General features: G+C 37.3%; 1 pseudogene; it reads right to left on the bottom strand.

Moving 5' to 3' along the window:
* Window positions 1-2,820: 2,820 nt before the first annotated feature.
* On the bottom strand, window positions 2,821-3,740 carry LOC114102092 (small ribosomal subunit protein uS2-like; annotated as a pseudogene).
* Window positions 3,741-5,885: the final 2,145 nt, after the last annotated feature.

The raw sequence follows: 5,885 nt of genomic DNA, 5'->3' as shown, positions 1-5,885 counted from the left end.
ACTTGAAAGACAGTGGCAAGCTGAACAAAGCAGCAGATTGCCACCTTGACTTTGCTGCGCTGAAAAGGTTCACTGTTGAAGGTCCCATGAACACAGATCCCCTGTGTCTGATTAGTGGAAACCCAAACTGTCTGCAACCCTGTGAAGGCACCTGGGAAATGTAATTTTTTACTCTCCAACATCCAAGACACAGAAACAATAAGTCGATTGTAATTAAAACAGCATAATGTATTACAATTTATTTAGACATTTTTGAATTTTAGATTTTTAGGTTCCTTGCACATTTTTTCTCTACCCTAAATATGTATTTAGGTATTTATTGTATTATAAATTCCTTAGTCAAATAATATGAATACTTTTCAAGTTTTTGATGATTGCATAATTTTTCTCTTGAAAACGTAATATGATTTTATGCTCCTCCCAGTCAATCTTGTTCCATATGGTCAGTCATGATTAATATATTTGTTAGTACTTTTAAACTATAAACTGATGCGTTATTTAAAAACTTTGAGTTTCTTTTGCTAGTAAGTTTGAACATTGTAATTCTCACAACAGGTGAATTATAATTAAGTCTTTAGCCTACTGTTTTTCCTAATATTTCTCAGCAATACTGTTCTAGTCAGCTTTTTCACTGCTGTGAATAAAAGTCCTGACCAGAACAATTGTAGAGGAGGAAAGTTTATTTGAGGGCTCACAGTTTCAGAGGTCTCAGTCCATAGAAGACCAGCTCCATTCCTCAGGGTGCAAGGTGACACAGAATGTTATAGCAGAAGAGCAGTGGTAGAGAAAAGCAGTAGAGAGAGACTCCACTGTCCAGATAGAAAATATATACCCCAAAGGCAAGCCCACAGTGACTTGTGTCCTCAGCCACACCCTACCAGCCTTCAATTGCCACTCAGTTAATCCCATCAGGATATTAATTCACTGATTGGGATAAGTCTCTAATAACCCAGTCACTTCTCCTCTAAACCTTATTGTGTTGTCTCACACTTCAGCTTTTGGGGGACACCTCACATTCAAACCATAACAAATACATTTATAAATAATCTCATAGGGTGGGAAATTAACATGGTTGTTTTGTTGGGTCATGTGTAATTGTTACTAGTGAAAAAGATAACTCTAAGATCTAGTGACACCGGTGTTTGTAGCCCTGTAACAATCCTCTTTAGCTCTTTCATGTACATATCAAGGAAGTTTTTTTCTCTTTATGGACTCCATAATTAAACTTGGTTGAATTCTGTAGGTCTTAATTTAAAAGCAAGATTATATAACTCAATTATGATACAGTCAGTTGGATTTATATGGAAATTGTAGACTTGCAAATAAGTATTTGAATATCTATCAGTATAATTTTATGCATTTGGATTTACTTGTGGTGAGACCCAGGCTATAAATGTCTAGATATTCATAGAAAGACCGTAGGAAGAAGGAAGTTCTGTAAGGAAGAGCTCTATGACTCCGGGAAGTCCAAAAGGTCTAAACATTCAGAGCTACCATGGAATAACTATTCTTCCCTGATTTAATGAGACCAGATGAACTCTCTGGAAAACTTCACACTGTACGTATAACACCTCCAAGATCCATTTCTTCTAGCAGGTACAATATACAGCACCCTGTCAGAAATGGTGAGATGACGATGATAATTTCTGGGGTTAATCATCTTGCATTTTCTTCCCAAAAAAGTATAGGGAGATTTAGAAGAGATACATAAGAAAAGCCTTGTTTCACTACTATTTAGTGATTTAGAAAAAAAGGAACTTGTTCTAAAATCACTTTTGAAACTAGAATACCTTTTACCAGATTAAGACAAAAATCCTTAACATACATATTGTACTTGAACAGGTGTTTTGAAAGACTAGGTTAGCCACAAACCCACAAATTGTCGTCATTCTCCATCTAGTGGCAAGACAAGCTAATTGAAGCAAGCCACTAAAAAATATTCTTACTCTTAGATGTTGGACCCAGTATTTTAAAAAATTGATTTTATAGGACATATTATAAAACCTCACAACTATTTTGTTAAAATGTGATATAAATAAACTCTATGTAAAATAATACATTATTATAATTAGGTTCTATGATTTTTCTTTTAAAAGATTGATTAAATTTCTGATAAAACTGATCAGGAAAAGGAAAGAAGGTGCCATGAAGTTTTTATTCTATTGCTGAAATTAAAAACAGGAACACACAAACAGCTGCTATGCAAATGAAGAGTTACACACTTTTGCTATTAGAGTATTAATGAAAATTTAAACAACAATTAGAAAGCTTAATCATATTAAGTAGGAGTAAGGAAGTTAAGACATAAGAAACCTGTATAACTTAAGGGAAAATAAGCTAGTGCAACAATTCTAGGGAACAACCTGGAAAACTTGATAAATTAACTATACCTATACTTTGTATATGATGTAGCAATTTGATTTCTTGTGCATTTTTGTAAGAGTATTTTCACAGCAGTGTCTGAAAGGCTACATGTTCATCAGAAGAGGAGGGGAATAAAATGAGAGATAGACACAAAAGTTATATGCAGAAATAATTTTCCAGATTAATGTATATCTGGATGACTCTTAAAATATCATGATAATGATATGAGATGTATAAAAGAATACCTATCAGTGTGATAAAATGTACACACATAGAATACAACTTTACTTTTAAAAAAATATTTTCAGTTGTAGATGGACACAATACCTTTATTTTTACTTATTTATTTTTATGTTGTGCTGAGGATCAAACCCAGTACTTCACAAGAGCCAGGTAAGCACTCTATCACTAAGCTATAACCCTGGCCCACAACTCTACAGTTTTTTTTTTTTTTTTTCAGAAACTGGTGCTTATTTCTGTAACTTTATTGCCATTTTGCTTAAGTGTTTCCAGAAAAACAGCCCAAGACCATTCTGTGGTTGTTCCTACCGGCTCAGTGGCTTGAGCAGTGGGAGCTGCAGACCAATCTTCGGTGCTTGACTAGTTACTCCAGGTTTCAGTAGGGAACTGCTGGTTAGGCACAGAGGGCACCTTGAATGCCTTTAGAGCTGTCTCTGACTTCAGATTGAGTATCAGTGAACACTGGAGCTAGAACATTTCATATACCCAGAAATCCCTCCTTGGTCACAGCTTTTTTAGTGGCTGCCTGCTTTTCCTGTTCGATCTTTCAGAATCTCTGTGAAAGTAGAGATCAGGCATAGTCAACCACGGGTATTTGCGGGAAATGATGCCAGGCATGCACAGAACTTCTTAGGCCAGCATCCACCACATCAGACCCACAGAGTGAACTATTTTGTTGTTGCATGGAATGGCAATGTCCTCATAGCACAAAGGAGAATCTGTGTTACCCAGAGCAGTCGTAGGCAGGTTTACAAAAGCCACTTCTGTGAGAGGCTGGTGGTCAGAAGACATGGCTCCCAGGAGGCTGCCTGGATCTGCTTAGTGAAGGTTTCAAGACTGAAGCATCCAGAGATAGGAGTGCCTCTGTGGCAGCAGCAAACTTCATCACAGCCTGTTGGTCAGTGTTTCTGGAGGACATGACACTGATATCAGCAGAATTTTCACTGGCAACACTGGCACCAGAAGCTTCTCCCAGGTCCTCTTTAGATCTTTGATGTAGATGCCATCTCCTTCCCTTTTGTAGATACATTGTTCCATCTGCAAATCAGGGTTGCTGCCACTTAAGTGGGTTCCTGGTGCAGAAATTTGAGGACATCCTCTTCCTTCATTTGCAGGACATCAAGGGCTCTGGACATTGTGACACTTTGCCTTTAATTTATGATAGGAATCAAGAACAACAACAGCTGGAGCAGTGGTGTAGGCCTGTAAGCCCAGTGGCTTGTGAGACTTACGTAGGAGGATTGTGAGTTCAAAGCCAGCCTCAGCAACTTAGTGAGACCCTAAGCAACTTAACAAGACCCTGTCTCTAAATAAAATACAAAAAAATAGGGCTGGGGATGTGGCTCAGTGGTTGAGTGCCCCTGAGTTCAATCCCTAGTATCAAAGGGGAAAAACAACAACAACAACAATACCATATAGACCCCTCCCTAGGTAGCACATCAAGACTATACATTTTTGTATATGTGGTCTAAATAAACATAGAAATGATAGACTGCAAAGACATGAATACACAAATGTTAGAGCTGGGCTAAGTGGCACATACTTTGAATCCCAGAGACTTGGGAGACTGAAGCAAAAAGACCAAAAGTTCAAGGTCAGCCTGAGAAACTTACTGAGACACTGACTCAGAGTAAAAAATATGAAGGGCTGAGCTAGAGCTAGAGCTCAGTGGTAGAGCACCCCTGGGTTCAATCTCCAGTAGGTTGGAAGGAAGGATAAAGAAAGCAGCATCTATTGCAAGGGTGCTGATAGTGTGAAATGAAATGGAAAGCAATTAATTTAATTTTGTGTTCTTAGTCTATAAATTAAAAATACAAAGTAGAATCTGAATACAAACAGCATATCTGAAGAACTTAATCTTATTTTCTTGATATTGCATTATTACAATCATAGCAATAATCTCAATTTTGAGATCTTTATAATTTATAAAATGTTTTCATAGACAGCTTTGTAGAGGCAGGAACCTCCATAGTGTTTTTCAATAGAATACTATTCATTCACAGAAGAGTATGAAATCCTGTCTTAGTGACAACATGATGGACCTGGAGGGCATTGTGTTAAGTGAAATAAATCAGGCACAGAAAGGCCCATACTGCATGATCTTATTTATGAGAAATCTAAAAACGTTGATCTCATTGAAGTTTACAGTAGAAGAGTGATTGCTAGAGACTGGGAAAGGATGGGGAAAAGTTGATCAAAAGGTATAGATATGGGGCAGGTGGTACACGCCTGTAATCCCAGTGGCTCAGGAGGCTGAGGCAGGAGGATGGTGAGTTCAGAGCAATTTAGTGAAGTCCTAAGCAATTCAGCAAGACCCTGTCTCTAAATAAAATATTTAAAAAGGGCTGGGGATGTGGCTTAGCAGTAAAGCGCCCCTGAGTTCAGTCCCCAGTACCAAAAAAAAAAAAAAAAAAGGTTACAGTTAGGGGAAATAGGTTCTTGTATTCTATGGCACAGCAGGGTGAATATAATTAACAATCTTGTATTATATAGCCCAGAATATTTTTAAAAGAGGATTTTTGAATGTATTTTTCATAAAGAAATTATAAAAGTTTAAGGTGATGAATATGCTAATTACCTGAGTTCATATCACCCAATGTGCATGAATCAAAACATCTTATTATATCTTATAAATATGTACAAATATTATGTATCAAGCTGGGCACTGTGGTGCACTCCTGGATCTTAAGAGACTGAGACAGGAGGATCACATATTGGAGGCCAGCCTGGGCAACTTAGTGAGACCCTGTCTCAAAATGAAAAATAAACAAAAATTCTGGGGATGGAGCTTAGTGTTAGGGTGACCAGGTGCAGTCTTCAATAAGGAAAAAGTCCAAAAAACTATATTATGTATTGATAACAATTTAATTTAATATATTTTTTAAAAGCCCACTACAACTTAATGATTAAATAAAGGTACTCACAGAAAAGATGTTTATGGTATGTTCTCTATATATCATTTTTTACTGAAAGACCCAAGATAACAACCATTAAGTAAAAAAAGGAACCATGATCCAGGCATGGTGGCGCATGCCTATAATTACAGCAGCTCGAGAGGCTGAGGTAGGAGGATCACAAGTTCAAAGCCTGCCTCAGAAACTTAGCAAGACCCTAAACAACTTAGTGAGACCCTTTCTCTTTTTAAAATATAAAAAAGGGCTGGGGATGTGGCTCGTTGTTAAGCACCCCTGGGTTCAATCCCCTTAACAACAACAACAACATAATGAGGAACCATGGAGTGAAGAAGCAACACAAATCTCATTGGAATCATTTCAAGTGGG

This window comes from Marmota flaviventris, chromosome 7 (genome assembly GCF_047511675.1).
Source record: "Marmota flaviventris isolate mMarFla1 chromosome 7, mMarFla1.hap1, whole genome shotgun sequence".
Taxonomy (NCBI): domain Eukaryota; kingdom Metazoa; phylum Chordata; class Mammalia; order Rodentia; family Sciuridae; genus Marmota; species Marmota flaviventris.
The sequence above is the reverse complement of the archived record's forward strand: the minus strand, read 5'-3'. Positions and strand labels throughout refer to the sequence as shown.